The sequence below is a fragment of the Salminus brasiliensis genome, chromosome 11 (genome assembly GCF_030463535.1).
Source record: "Salminus brasiliensis chromosome 11, fSalBra1.hap2, whole genome shotgun sequence".
Classification (NCBI taxonomy): Eukaryota; Metazoa; Chordata; class Actinopteri; order Characiformes; family Bryconidae; genus Salminus; species Salminus brasiliensis.
In genome coordinates this window covers 17675775-17690727 of record NC_132888.1, presented here as the reverse complement: position 1 = coordinate 17690727, position 14953 = coordinate 17675775, and positions in this window count along the sequence as shown.

Here is a 14953-nt window from a genome sequence, read left to right as displayed (position 1 = left end):
TATTTTTGGGGGCCAAGCACCCTGAGGTCATCACTCTCTGTGTGGTGCCAGTAATACCTGTGATGAGTGTGTGTGTGTGTGTGTGTGTATTCACATGTATCGACTAGAGGCTGATCTCGTCAATCTCGTCCTTCAGGAGCTCAAAGGAGAAAGTGATGTCATCCCGAATGAGGCTCTCACCGCTGGAGAGGGAGCTGAACGTTGGGAGGGCTTTTAGTAGGGTTTCGGTTCGGGACAGGCAGATTGTGGGAACAATTGATGGATATGACAGAGATGTCTGTTGGCTGGAGCTGCCGGTATGACATCAGCTCGTACTCTGCTTCCTTGAGAACCTGTCATCAGTGGCATATCAGTATTGGTGTTGGCTATGGAATGACTGATAGTTCCTGCTTCTCAGGAAAGGACTGCCTGTTTTAGTGCCTGCCTCTCTAACGTTCTCTTTTTCTATGAAACGTATAGAGAAAGCCTGTGAGAGAGGCACACTGGTGTTTGCCTTCGCTGATATGTTGAAATGAGTTTAGGGTGCCTCAGTTGCCCCATCTTTCTCTTTGCAGCCTGAATTAGATGACTTTCCAGAGTGCCTTCACTTAAGTGCTGTCTCTCCATTGTTCTATTGTTTTAACTCCATGTTTATGGGACAGCACCCATGTGCATATTTGATTTGGACTGATACTCATTAGATGAGTTTTAAAGATGCGGTTAGAAACTATAAGGCCCTGTACATGAGCCAACAGCTGACCTGGCTATGCCCTGTCCACACATGTGCACTCTTTTGTTGCAACTGTTTCAAGGTAGGCACGTTTTGTTGTTTTGTCAAAATACAGAAATATCAAGATTTTTATTTATGTAGGTGAAAGCTATCAATCTTAGAATAGGGGAGATGGGGAATTTTCATGCCAGTTTCATACTACACAATTTTAGCCCCAATTTTCGAGTCACTGACTGGAGGTCGCCAACAAAAAGGCCTTTGCTCAGCACTGGCTTGGGCGCTACATGTGAACTGCTGAAAGACGTGATCTGCGAGCTGACTGAGTGATTGCCGATGCCTCACAAGCCCCCAACAGAAATCTAGCAGGCTTAATATCGGGATCTGTCGGCAACTCTACATCCAGTAGCATGAAGAGTAAGGGTTAAGACTGGAAGGTAATGCAGAGACTAGCTATAGCCAATAAGAGTGCAAAGCAGAGGGTGGAGTTATACAACATCAACAAGCATGGCTACAAGAACGGTTTTTAATACATATTCTTTTCTTTTTCTCTGGTGTGTTTTCTCTGCAAATCAGCACGCAAAAGTTGGATTGCAAATTTTTCGGACATCCATTTTGGAAGGAAAAAAAGGTGCATCAGTTCTAGTGGGTTTTTGGAGAGCACACTTGGGGAGACTCGTTGTGGGTTGCGCCTGGTGAATGGTCTTTCTGGTAATTTGTGACTTGTGTGTCACTGATCAGTTGTGTAGCATGCAAACCACAACCAGTTGTGTAGGGTGAAGAGTACACTGGCCTAACTACTCTGAAAGTTGTGATGCATGAACATGGCAACAACACAGTCCAACTGTATAGTGTAGACTCTAAAACTGAAAATGTAGTGTAGCAACTCTAAACCAGGTCAAACACGTTCATACCAGGACCCTCATGCAGAAGTAGCATGTAGTTGTGTTTAGTAAAATAAGAGAAACTCAAAACTCCTCCTTCAGCCCCTTTTTACTCACTGCACAGTTCTTTTTATCAAGAAACGCAAGAGCATTTTACATGACTACATGTAAAATGCCACATTGACAACAAACATAGAACCATAGAACCATGCACAGCAGGTTTTTTCATCTTAGACCCCGTTTACACCTGGTCATTTCATGGGACTAGTATCTGGATTGTATCCTGATCAGAATTTAATGCAGTTTGGGTGTGTTTACACTTTTATGTAGCATTTTTATGTGGCTTGTCCTTATCCAGATATTATCCTCAAGACAGATCCTCAAGACGGGGTCATTAAGAAGAACAATTTAACCAAGCAAAGATGAACTGAAGCTCTCACACACGCTCTTTGAGTTGTAATAGATGATGATTTGTATCCAACCTTTCAGCTCCTAAAGAAGCTTTTGAAGGGTTTTAAAAGAGGTTTGAGCTCTTTGGAAGCGTGGTGGTTCCCTTTCTGACCTAAAATACACTTCATTGAACTCGTGGTGGTGGTGTGGCAGGATGGGCATCAAACTTAATAAGATTTTTTTGCTAAGTTTCGTTAGAGCAGTGGTTTCCAAACTGGGGGTCGCAACCCACTGGTAGGTTGCACTGTGGGGATGAGTGGGTCATGACCCACAGTTTGAAAACCACTCCTTTAAACAAAGATTGCCAGCCTTATCTAGCAACAGTTGCTACAAAAGAATGCATTTGTGGACGGAGCCTGACTAAGTCAATTCAATCCCTGCATGTCATCAGTTTCATAGCAGTTTCCGAATATTTCCAAATATTTACAAATAGTAACTGAGCAATATGAGTCAGGATTAATAGAAAGCTATAGGGTTAATACCATGCAAACTGAATCCAACTAGTGACATTGCTGTGTTTTGACGTGTTATTGACAGTAGCACTCTTCCTCTAATGCCTCTTACTGTTTGGTTCAATGAGGTCATTTGAAAAGCTCAGTAGGTGATACCCACAAGTAGGAATGAACTCAAAGACATGTTGATGGTGAAGCTTAGGGGAGTTTAACTGAGTCTTTGTGTAATCATGTGGTGGCAAGTTCTGATGTGGTGTGGATGCGCAGTAATTGCACAGCCTTGCCTTTGTGTGCATGAATGTGTGTGGTTTGATCGATAAGAGCCTGAAGTCTGTGAGTGTCAGAGCTGAATTGGCACCCACTGCATAGAAGAAAAAACACTGGGGTCTGCTGATGCTGTCTGTGGAAGCAGGGGGAGCAGGGCTGTAATTATACGGAGCCAGAGCTCTCAGGAGGTCGGCTGGGGATTGAAGAATGTGGCTCCCATAACTAGCCATAACTGTTAACTGCTTGGCAAAAGGATTATGACTGATAATGCATTAAATTGTGTATTGGATACTGGTGTACTTTACCATGTTGAATTCTGTTGCTGTTAGCATAGCCACTTAAGACTGTTAAAGATTGTATCCCATTTAATGCCAAGCAGCACTGCTTAACCATGGAGAAATCACTGTATAACACAACAGCCTTGTGTCGTTAATTGCTTTATTCAAGCTGGATATTTGTTAAGCTTGTTTGTCACGAAAGGCTCTGTAATGTAAAACACTTTGTAGTGTATTACTTACCTACCTCGCCACAGCTAAGTAGTTAATAGGTAGCCTATGCTAAGGTTCCCACAGTCTCCAGAAACTCTGGTGGATGAAAATACTGTGTTAAACATGTACTGAAAAAAGGCTGTTTCACCCATTCAGAATTAAACCTGATTTCTGACAGCTTGTGTGGATCAGAGCAGTCACATGTCTTTTCTCTGTCCTCTGAATGACAACACCCCCATTTTGGTAAAAAAAAAACCCTAACCCAGTCAGAGAGCTGCCGTTGAATTAGAAATGCTAGCTGTACTGTCATATTTTGTACCTCTAACAAAGAGCAAATGACAGCAAGAGGTGAGATCTCCCGGCACAAAAAAAAGCTGAAGAAGAAAAGGTTGACCAGCTTAGCTCCTGACCAGCAAAGGGTGTGCTATTTGTTTGAGTTTGATGGCTTAGCTGGTATACTAGCATGATCAACCTGGCCAAGCTAAATAATCAGCATGACCAAGTTTGACTATGTTGGTCGACCAGCATGACCACACTGGTCGACCGGCATGACCACGCGGGTCGACCACCATGACCAGCATGACCAAGCATGACCAAGCATGACCAAGCAAAATTCAAATGCAACATTCCCTATGCTGGTGAAGAGCTGATTAACCAGCTAGCTTACCAGCATAGGGTAGGTTTTCGTCTGGATGACCAGTTTTTCAACCACCTTGACCATCAAAGACCGGCTCAGACCATCTGAAACCAGCTACCAGAAAAAGCTGGTCCTGAGCAGGGCTGTGTCATCAGGCCGTCCACAAATGTCTGCAATTTTCTTCCAGGATCAAGTAAAACAGCTTCATCTGCTGTTCCCTGAAGTGATTTTATGTCACGGTTATCATCATTATAATGCAAATTTAAATGCTGTTTATTAAATGCCATTATAATAATACTTATCGTTGGATATTCTGATATAACATTTTGTAACATTTTTATTTTCATCAGATCACTATCATTTTTCTTTTGAGCAGTCAGAAATATAGCAGTCATGAAATTCTATGGGAATTCTATGGGACTCTCAAGCTGCTTGAGTCTAGTAACAGCCTGTGTTATCAGGTTGACTTTTCTGACATCTACAAAAACTAAAAATTGTAAATTCGTACTGGATTAAAGTCATCAGTATTTGCTGAAATGACACTACCTCCCCAGGTTAACCTCCTCCAGCTGGAATCGGCTTAAGAAGAGTCGACAGCTCACTGATTGTAATAAATGTAATGTCTTCTCTGTTTTCTTACTGCCAGTCATGTGTGCAGTGACTAAAGCTGAGTGTGTAAGTGGAGTGTGTGTGTGGGTGCATGCACATGTGTGTGTTTTTCACATCATCGGTGGCCCCTATGCAGTTCAGACCTCCTCATCGATCACCCCCCCCCCACACAGCACATCAATAGCTGTCTGCGTGAGTGCCTTACAGGCGTTGCCAAGTATATAAAAAAAGCACAAATAAAAACACACACTGGAATCACTTTTATTGTGTTCTTGCATGCCTCCATCAACCTCTCACCTCTCTCTCACTCTTACTCTCTCACTCTCACTCTCCTAGCCTCACTCTCTTTTTCTTGGCACCATGTGTACCTAATTAAATTGACTTTGATGTGACGATGACATCACCGCCTGGCTGTTATTCTCTTGGACGTGTTTGGACATTAGGGTTCCCATGGAAACTCTGATGTAATGGCCGTGCAGACGGCTTTGCAGGAAAGCCGTGGTCGGCATGCGGCGAAATAAATGGAGGTCTGTTTTAAAAGGATCAGCGGTTTGTCATCAAACTGTCTTGATGGATGAAAGCCAGCAGGCCTTCAGCCCTTCCTTCAAGAGCGTTCCTTTACTCCATCCGCTCGGAGGCAAAGAGAAGAGCAGCGCCCTGCAGATGGAGGGTGTGATAAATATTTTTCTTCTTCTAAACAAGGACGGCCTTTGGCGGTGTAGGTTGTACGTGGGTTTGTGACACTGATTAAGAGAGTGTATAGAGGCTACCCTGAGTGTGTATATCCTGCAGCTGGAGAATATGGACACTGGTTTAGTGTCTGGTGTGTGTATGAGCGTGTGTAAAAGTGCAGTGACGCAATACATGCGTTCTGTGGCTAATTCAGCTCCCCTCATTAATGTTTACTGCCGCCTGCACTTCAGTACTCGCCATGCTGCGCTAGGCCTCTCGCAGATGGGGGTTTTAAGCAGGAAGTTCAACTGTAATTTATAAAAGATGGCAGTGGGCTAGACGTAAAAAGGTTTACGGAAACAATTTTATATATGTAAGGAAGTGTGGGTGGGTTCAATATGATCATCAAACACACCGACTTCCATCACACTCAATCTTGGCACTCATACTTAGAATACCTTTAACCGTGATGTTTGGGCTTTGAGATATTTTCAGGTGCTTGTCAATGGTATTGTAGCGAACCTGAGCTCAGTGTCTTGCCAGTTTATTTGGAAGCCCATAAGCCTGTGGGTAGAACTGTTAAATATCAGAACTGAACTCTGAATTACTGAATGGATGAAGCTTGTTCATTTTACAGTAAACCAGTAAGTAAATCATGAGTAATAGATCTACACTACTGGGACAAAAGTATTGGGACACCTGCTCAATCATTTGCAAAGTCTAGTCTGACCTTTCTGTCCGTCAGTGTTATCGGTGGCTTGCTTTATGAATAAACCCTCTAAAATTACATTAATGAACGCATCTCTTGATTGTAGACTTTATTACACCAACCTCCTTTAGAAAGTTATTGACTCAACTATGTTGTAAAGAGGTTTTTCTTCACCACAGGAAGAATTCTGCAGTCTTCCCTGGTCTTCTAGGTCTTTTGGTGCTTCTCAGTTCACCAATTCATTCCCTCTTTTTACAAATGTACTGAATTTGATTTGGCCACTCCTAAAGCTTTTGATTTCTCTCTAATAGTTTGTTGTTGTTGTTGTTGTTGTTTCCTCTTTCCTCTTCCTCATCCTGTAGTCAGTGTTTTGCAATTTTTGGAAATTCTGCTGAAATCTCTGCTATCATGTGCTGTGGTATGCATAAAATGTCGCTGACGTTATTTGTAAATCTTACTCCTGAATACCACTGGATCCACGAAATCGAGGAAATTTGCTGTAAAGTTTATTATGTCAATCGGTTCCACCCTGTTGCATTAAGGAAGGTGATTTGAGCAAATTCTAACTAACTGGACAGATGCATTCATCTGTCACTCCTACATTCAGTTTATGATGCTTATGTTCATTAAAAAAGGTAATTTCGTTGAATTTGAATGATACTCAGCAGCAGGGAACATGATAACCGCCAACGACTACAGATTTACTCCTCAGTGTTGCTTTCATAGAACAATCAAGGCCTAATCAAGCCTAATCTTACAACTCATTGTGTTTGATTGGAACAACACAGCTGACTCATAGTACATTCCAAATGAACTAGTAGTTTCCTGTGAAGTGGTCTACACAGGACATTCAGTGATTTGAAGGGTAGTTCCAAACCACAGGAAGTGAATGTGTTCAGCTGGTAGAGAACTTCAAACTGAGTAGTTCACCTTTGGTGACACTGCAGAATGTTTTGAATGAAGGAATTTAATTAACTGCAGTTCCCTGTGCCCAGTGTGTAGGGCACTGCTCAGGGACTCAGTTCCACTCAGTTCAATCATTTGTGTAGGATTTTCACATCGGCCCATTACTGAACTCTGGATGAGTAGAAATGATCATTATGGAATCTAAGTTAGAAAGATGTCAGCTAAAGAACCTAATCTTCTCAATGATAATTTTGTTGTAGGTCGGTGTAGAGTAGTGGATAACACCACCACCTTCCCACAGCAGACTGGGCTTTGATTCCCCAGCCAGGCAAACACACCATGCTACACCCATGAGAGTCCTTGGGCAAAACTCCTGAAACTACACTGTTCTCTCAGCCAAAGGCCCCAAAATGTTGTGCTGCCTACTGCAGTCTCGATATATCACCAAAACCCTTGTCTTGAAACAATAGTCCCTACATTAAAGGTAATTTGAACCAATCAAGCCCTGCTCAGAAGAGTAGATTTTTAATGCTTCGATCATCCAACATCCTGAACTCACTAATGCTTGTCACTGAATGCAATTAACTCAATGCAATATATATATGTGTGCTCCCCAGACAAAAAATAGTTATCTTGCATATTTAAGGTGGTAGTAACTTATAAATTAAGGAGTGATTGGGCATGAAAGAAAAAGCTGAACTTGCAGATTGTTGAAGTATACAGTCATACAGGTCTACCAGCAATGGCAAAAAAGCAAAAATCACAGTCTATTGGGAAAATCTTGTGCCATTCTGCTGCATATATTCATGTTGTGTAGTCCCTGCAGAGATATTTGCCACTGATGGTAGACCCTTATGACCGTACGCTTCAATACCTGTAAATTCAGCTACTGCGTTCCCACTATGGAATGGCATGCTTAAATGCAATCAATAAAAAGGTATTTACAGTCAAAAGGTATTTATATGCAGTTATCTCGCTAACTCCTCGCTAATATCTAGCTAGCTCCCCTTTTATTACTGTTAATCTGCAGAGTAAAAGTGCATGTGTGAAAGGGGCCTCATGGTTTGTCTAAAATCCACAGCCACATGTGTTTATTTATGTTTAAAGCAGCTCATAAATTTATCCTAACATTGTACATGAACCTGCAAGCACTAGACAGTGCAGTATGTATTGTGCACTGAATGACTCATATCAGCTAACTCACCCAACAAGCTCTCCTGTGTTGCCTAAGAAGATGACATCGTCTAGGTTTCTCAGTGACTTCTCAGGGAAGTAATCATGGTTTTGACTTGGTCATATCCTCTTTCTTTGTCAGTCAGCTTTGTATGGTGTTGCAATACCTGGGTGAGCTATTGCCATGACTGATCTCCAGTCTGATAAGCATGCTCTTTCCAGTCAAGGCCTGTGAGGTCTTGCTTGGTCCTATGCGATCAAAGGGGCCTCTCTGGGTTTCTTTGGGTTCCAATCCACCAACATGGCTTTATAGCTCCTTATATACTCACTCTTACAAACTGTTATGTTTTTCAGTATATTCAGTATATATACAGAACAGCAGTTGTGGTTAAAAGTTTACATACACTCATCGTGGACATGATTGCCATGGCAATATTGGGATTCAGTGAATTCATTCATTAAATTCATTAAACAGTTTTTATTGGGGGCAGCATGAGTATTCAACATACATCTTAAATTATATAAAAAAAAATGGAGCACAAGAACTTATTCTGGGGGGGTTCTGAAATCAACACAGGGTAAGCATTATACATAGAGGTTCAACATACACATACACTCACTGAACTGATTAACTCAGTGGTGGCAAAAGTTTCAAAATGTCTTAAAGGCCTCTTAATGTCCTGTAGTCATCATGATTGACTACAGCTGATAGCTTTCCTGTGCCCTACATAAAAAGGGTTTGTTTGACAGTAGTCATTAGATTGACCACACACAGTACAAAGGGAAAGTCTAAGGAGCTTAGTGCAGATCTGAGAAGGATGACTGTAGATATACATAAGCCTGGAATCAGGAAAGTCTCTTGAAGGCATTTCTAAACAACTGCAGATTCTAAGATCAACGGTTCAACTATTGTATGTAAGTACAAGTTATTGGGAGGTGTAGCCACTGTGCCAAGGTCTGGAAGAAGACCCAAACTGTCACCCTCAGCTCAGAGGAAATTGGTCTGGATGGTCTGGAAAAACCCAAGAAACACCAAAGCGCAGGCCTGTCCTGAACTGGAAGGTTGGTATACACTGAAATGTACACTCATTCATGCCCATGATGAGTGTATGTAAACTTCGAACCACAACTGTATAATAAGTGTCAAGTATGCTTGATATTCAAGTCCTAGTATAATACACAGTGTCTTTTTTGTACACTCAAGGCATTCATTAGAGATGAGCTTAGAGTGTTCCTGTAGCACAGCTGGTAGAGTCTGGAGACTTGGTCTAAACAGCAAATGAGCGTTCAAATGTAGCATTGCATAACAAATTCGCTAAACTGCAAATGTCATGTCAGTGCAACAAGCCAAAAAACTACAGACCGATCCTCTAATAGCTACTGCCATCTAAAAAAATGGCAAGTATTGTAACTATGTTACTTACATTGCTTCAGTTACTGGTTTTAAATGATATTTTTAGCTACATAATTTTCAGTTGTGTAATAAACTTGAGAGCAATACCGGCACTGTATAGAATACTATACTGGCCCATGGTTATTATATTAATGCAGCCAGACATTTGCCTTCACTATTATTGTTGTTGGAACATCATTGAACAACAACAATAATACAAAAATCAGATTCATTGCTTTGAATGAATTAACTCTCCCAGGCTTTAACCACTGCTGGTTTTATCCACACAGGTCTGGTCGTGGCGGCAGTGTAGCCACAATCTATGATTCGTTTCTAGGCATAACCCAAAACTCTCTCTAAATATTTTGAAGTGCTTAGTCTTAAAGTGGCAGGCTCCTTTTTGTATTCCTGTTTTGCTGATTATTGTTATTATCTGGTGTCGACCAGAGATGGATTGGTTCCCTTTTTGAGTATCTTCCTCTCGATCTTCCTCTCGACACCTAAAAGGTAGTTTTTCCTTGCCAACATTGCTTCTCGGACCACGGATCTAAAGTTGCTTTGTGACAACATTAGTTGTGAAAAGCACTACATAAATACATTTGCATTGAATTATCTGAACTTCATTGAACTTAACCCAGTCAACCCAGTTATTCAGGGTTACGTTTAGGCTGAAACAAAACAAATCGTGTTTTATGGAGTATTCAACAATTCTACACAACTAAACATAAGTAAACTCATGGGGCGCAAATGTCTATGCATTCTTCCTGGAATGCTGGTAGTGCCACAGCTGTCCACAACTAGCCAGTCCTTGAGAAAGAACTATTTGGTGGTAATATGTGGTGCTAAAGGTTCTAGCTAGTGGAGAAACTGATTGAAAATCAAAAGAAATATGCTGTACATTGTGAAAAAAAATAAATATTTAATATAGAAATATGAACTAGAAAACTGAGAACTAAATTGTTTACATTTTACTTTCAAGTAGTGTTGGGCGGTATCCACTTTCTTCATCCTGTAATACAGTTTCAAAGTATTACAGATGTTGATAATATTATCAAAATATTTTACAGTATTACCAAGAATGAGGAGTAGCATAAGCTGCACAGGTAGTACAGATGGTTCTGTTTACTTGGCTTCCATATAATCTTATCCTATCGTGTCATTTTTCAACCTTAAAATGTTAAAATACAATGATCACTTCGGTCACAGGCTCACAGACTAAGTGAACACCATGCACATTTTAAATAAATCATGTAATAAATATACTAAAACATACTAACCTTTTTTGTACTAACAGAAGTGACCATCATACAATACTTCCAGATCTCTGGCCACCGTTGCATCGTTATCACCATTTTTGCCAATTGTTCCAGACGTGACTAGCTCTCCTCTTAATGTTTCACATTGCATTTTTGAGTCTACTCAACTTTGATGCTATCTGTATTACATACTTCATACTCAAAAACTAGTTAGTAATTATAATTAGTATGTGATTGGGACGCACCCTTTGATAGTTTAGCTAGAAGGTAAACACCAGCTTACTGGATAAAGCTTCTTATGTCTTTGTTGTGCTTTGGACTGGTTTTGGCGCATTTAGCAGACTAACTCATCCAGGTTTGCTTACTTTCCTTTTTAATTGAACTCAGCATGTCGCTAAATTCGCAACTACGATGGGCTTGATTTTTCTCCCCACCTGTTTTCAGAGCTTGCTATTACCAGTTAATGAGCTTTCAAGTCAATTTAATTTCAGGTGAAGTGCAGTCAATAATACATATATGGCTTGTGGAGTAACATTATCTTACACTCCTAAAAAATAAAGGTGCTTCAAAGGGTTCTTTGAGCAGTGCCATTGAAGAAACACTCTTTGTTCGGACCTTCACTTGATGAAAATTCTATTTACCAGCTTCATCCTTACACTCTTATATATTATACTTTTTTATTACAAAAAAAGGTTTTTAGGAAACCAAACATGGTTCTTTGTAGCACCTTTATTTTTATGATTGTATAAGTATTGTATTTTTCATAAACCCAAAATGTGATAATGTGATCTTATTTGTCCAGATTAGTCACAAACAGAGACTAGAATTAGTAACAAGTAAGTAAGTAAGTTAGTAAATATGTAAAGACGTAAACGTTAGGGATAGCTTCTGTACTACAATATAAGCAGTTAGTGCACTTTGGGAAGGAACTGATCTCCGACAGCATCTGATAAGAGTAATGGGGGTGGGGATAAAGCCCCACAGCTTTAGGTACAATAACAAACTGGCGTGGATAAGTGCACCATTACACAGTTTGAGAATTCCCTGCCTGGCCTCTCTCACCAATCTTGCGAGAAGTTTACAACCTGAGCTAAGCATGAGGGCCTAACGTCAGCACGATATGACGTTATTCATATTCATATTCATGGAGATAAAAAAAGAAAGAAAACATAGCAACAGTTTCTCAGACTCTGGAAGCCTTTTTGTGATGGCTTGCAGATGTAGGCTTTCACTTGTTTTGTTAAGAAGTTCAGAACATGAGCTGGAGAAGTCAGAGGCGTTTTGTTTTGTGGACAGTTCGCAGGATCCAGAGAGATGTGCTGAAGGAAGAACTGACAGATTCTCTAGTTCCCTCCCCAGCATGGTGGCTTCCTGCCTGAGCTCTGTGTGCAGTGTTCACACACAGCTCTCTAATGTAAAGACAGCAGGGGGTTTAGAGGGGGCTCGTGTCCAGGCTGACAGTGTGCCATTATAAATCACCTCCACTGTCCCTCAGCCTCTGGTGTTTACAGTAAACAGAGGGCTGGAATGTAAAGTTGTTTCAGACTTTACGCTTTGGCTTCATTATCAAGCCTGTGTTAGGTCATCAGTACTGGACCCTCAAACGATTCAGCATACCCCCACTCCTGACTCTCTGACCAGGAATGTTTGCTTTGCCTGGGATCTGGTACCCCTCTTTAAACACACACACACACACACACACACACACACACACACACATTCATACATACTCCCACACAGACTCCCTCAAATCTGTTATGTCCCAGATTTCACACTGCACTCTAACCCATAATGCTTATGGTCATCGCTATTAAAGTGAACGTTTGGGCAAAAATCAAATGTATAGAATTTCCCCTTTAAACCAAATGCAGTAGATCCGAGAAGACATGTTTGGTGTCTAAAGTGTCTACCAGTTTAGCCTTAGATAAACTGTTTGCATCATCACACACTTGCCTCTAATTGTGCCAAGCTGTCAGTCCTATCAAACTAAGCATATCCATTTAGAGTATTTGCCTCAGGCCCCTTTAACTTTACAAGCTTAATATATGTGTGTATGTTGTAAGGATATAAGTAAATATCAATTCTATTACATGCCATATTTCATTTTTTAGTATGTCATATTGACAATACATACCATATTTTGTTAAATATGTAAATATAAACACATATATATTTGTATTTGATGACATGTGGCTAAAGTAAATGTCCCATATCTGAAAACGGTCAATTTTAAATAAGTAAGCATATTTGTCAAAATATATATCAAAAAATATATCACTGCTGTCATGCAAAAACCTGCATCTCCAAAGTGTCAGCATTTTATAGCAAAAATGGACAGGAGCTTTCATGATGTGCCATTCTAAACCCATAGGCATTGACCTCTCCTTGGAACCACCAGTGATTTCTGCCTTTTTTTGCCGTTAAAACTTAGGAACAACTCAATCAGTTTGCATCTCTTTGCATGTAGTTGCAGATTAAAAGTTGCCCCCGCCCACCCCCACCCCCGATTGCAGCTACAATTTACACTCTTCTGGGAAGGCTGTCAACAAGATTTTTGAATGTGTATGTCAGAATACTTGGCCATTCACCTAGACGAACATTTGTGAGGTCAGACACTGATGTCGGACGAACGGGCCTGGCTCCCAGTCTCCGCTCTAGTTCAGGGCTCTGTGTGGGCTAGTTAGGTTCTTCCACACCAAACTCACCCAACCATGCCTTTGTTGACCTTGGTTTGCTCACTGGTGTGAAGTCATGTTGAAACAGAAAATGGTCTTCCCCCAAACTATTTCCATAAAGTTGGAAGCAGATAATTGTCTGAAATGTCTTGGTATGCTGAAGCATTTAGATCTCCCTTCACTGGAATTAAGGGGCATATGCCAACCCCTGAAAAACAACCCAATAGCATTATCCCTCCTCCACCAAACCTTACATTTGGCACAATGCAGTTAGGCAGGCAGGGGCACCGTATTGAGAGGGGTGGGGGTGATTGTTGGGAGTTAGGACAATTCTAACCCTGTGACTGACAGGGGCCCTAAAATGTATTGAGTAGTTCGTCAGAAATGTTAGCGTATGCCCAGTGTACTTTTCTGTATCTTTTTAATGGGCCCAAATTCCATAGCAGTGTCTGTGCAGGCAGGTAACATTCTCCTGGCATAGAGAAGCTGGCAGAAGCTGGCAGGCCAGTGGTGGTGTGCTTTACACTACTCCATCTATCACCTGGTATTGTGCTTGGTGATGTAACACTTGCATGCGGCTCCTCAGCCAAGGAAACCCATGCCATGATGCTCCCGGGGCACAATTTTTGTGATGATTACACTGCCAGAGGAGGTTTGAAACTTCAGTAATTAAGTGAGCATAGCGTTGGCGACTTTTAAGCCTGCTCTGTAACTTTACATGGTCTGACACTTTGTCACTGAGTTGCTATGCTTTCCTGAACACTTCTGCTTATCAATAATACCACTCACAGTTGATGGTGCAACCTCAAAGACATTTCACCAACTGACTTGTTACAACGGTGGCATCCTATTACAGTACCACACTCAAATTCAGTGAGCTCTTTAGGACCACCCATTCTTTCACTAATGTTTGGAAAGACTGACTGCATGGCTATGTGCTTAATTTTATACACCATGTGGTATGAGACTGAACATAACACCTGAATTCAATAATCAAGAGGTAGGTGTGTCCCAATACTTTTGCTTATATAGCATATGGCTAAATATATATATATATATGTATTTAAAATGTGATTATTTCTCAGCAAGAGCCAGAACTCATTCAGAGCGCAATTTAAATCTATTTTAATCTTATTATTGATTTAATTCGATTTTAATTTAATCTTATTATCGATTTGATTAATCAGAGTACCAATGAAACTATAGAAGCTTGGAGAAAAACAGAGGCACATTTTTGTGGTCTTAAAACGAATCCCAGGCACTGTATGACAAATTGTTATTTACAAAGATAAAAAAAAAAAAGGTTGCATTGCTAAAAACAAGCCTGGTTTACATGCACTATGTCATACAGTGTCAAAAACTTCTTGAGATTACTTAACAACTTGGCACAGTGTGAGGCAAGTGTGCGATCATTCAGGCATGCTGTTTACACAATGCTTGTCTGGTAGCTTTTAGTTTCCATTACTTGTTAGCTACATTAGCCTTGTAGCTTCAGTGCAAAACTAAGAAAGCAAAGTTCAGACATCAAACACTTCAAGGCTCATGGAGTGGACTACAGATATTTGGTCAAACCGTCACTTTAAAGTTCAGGCTCATGCTAATCTTGACAACATGGGGGTGTCACACAGAGTTCACTGTAGACAAAAGAGGGTAAATGAAGCCAGAGGGCTGGCGTT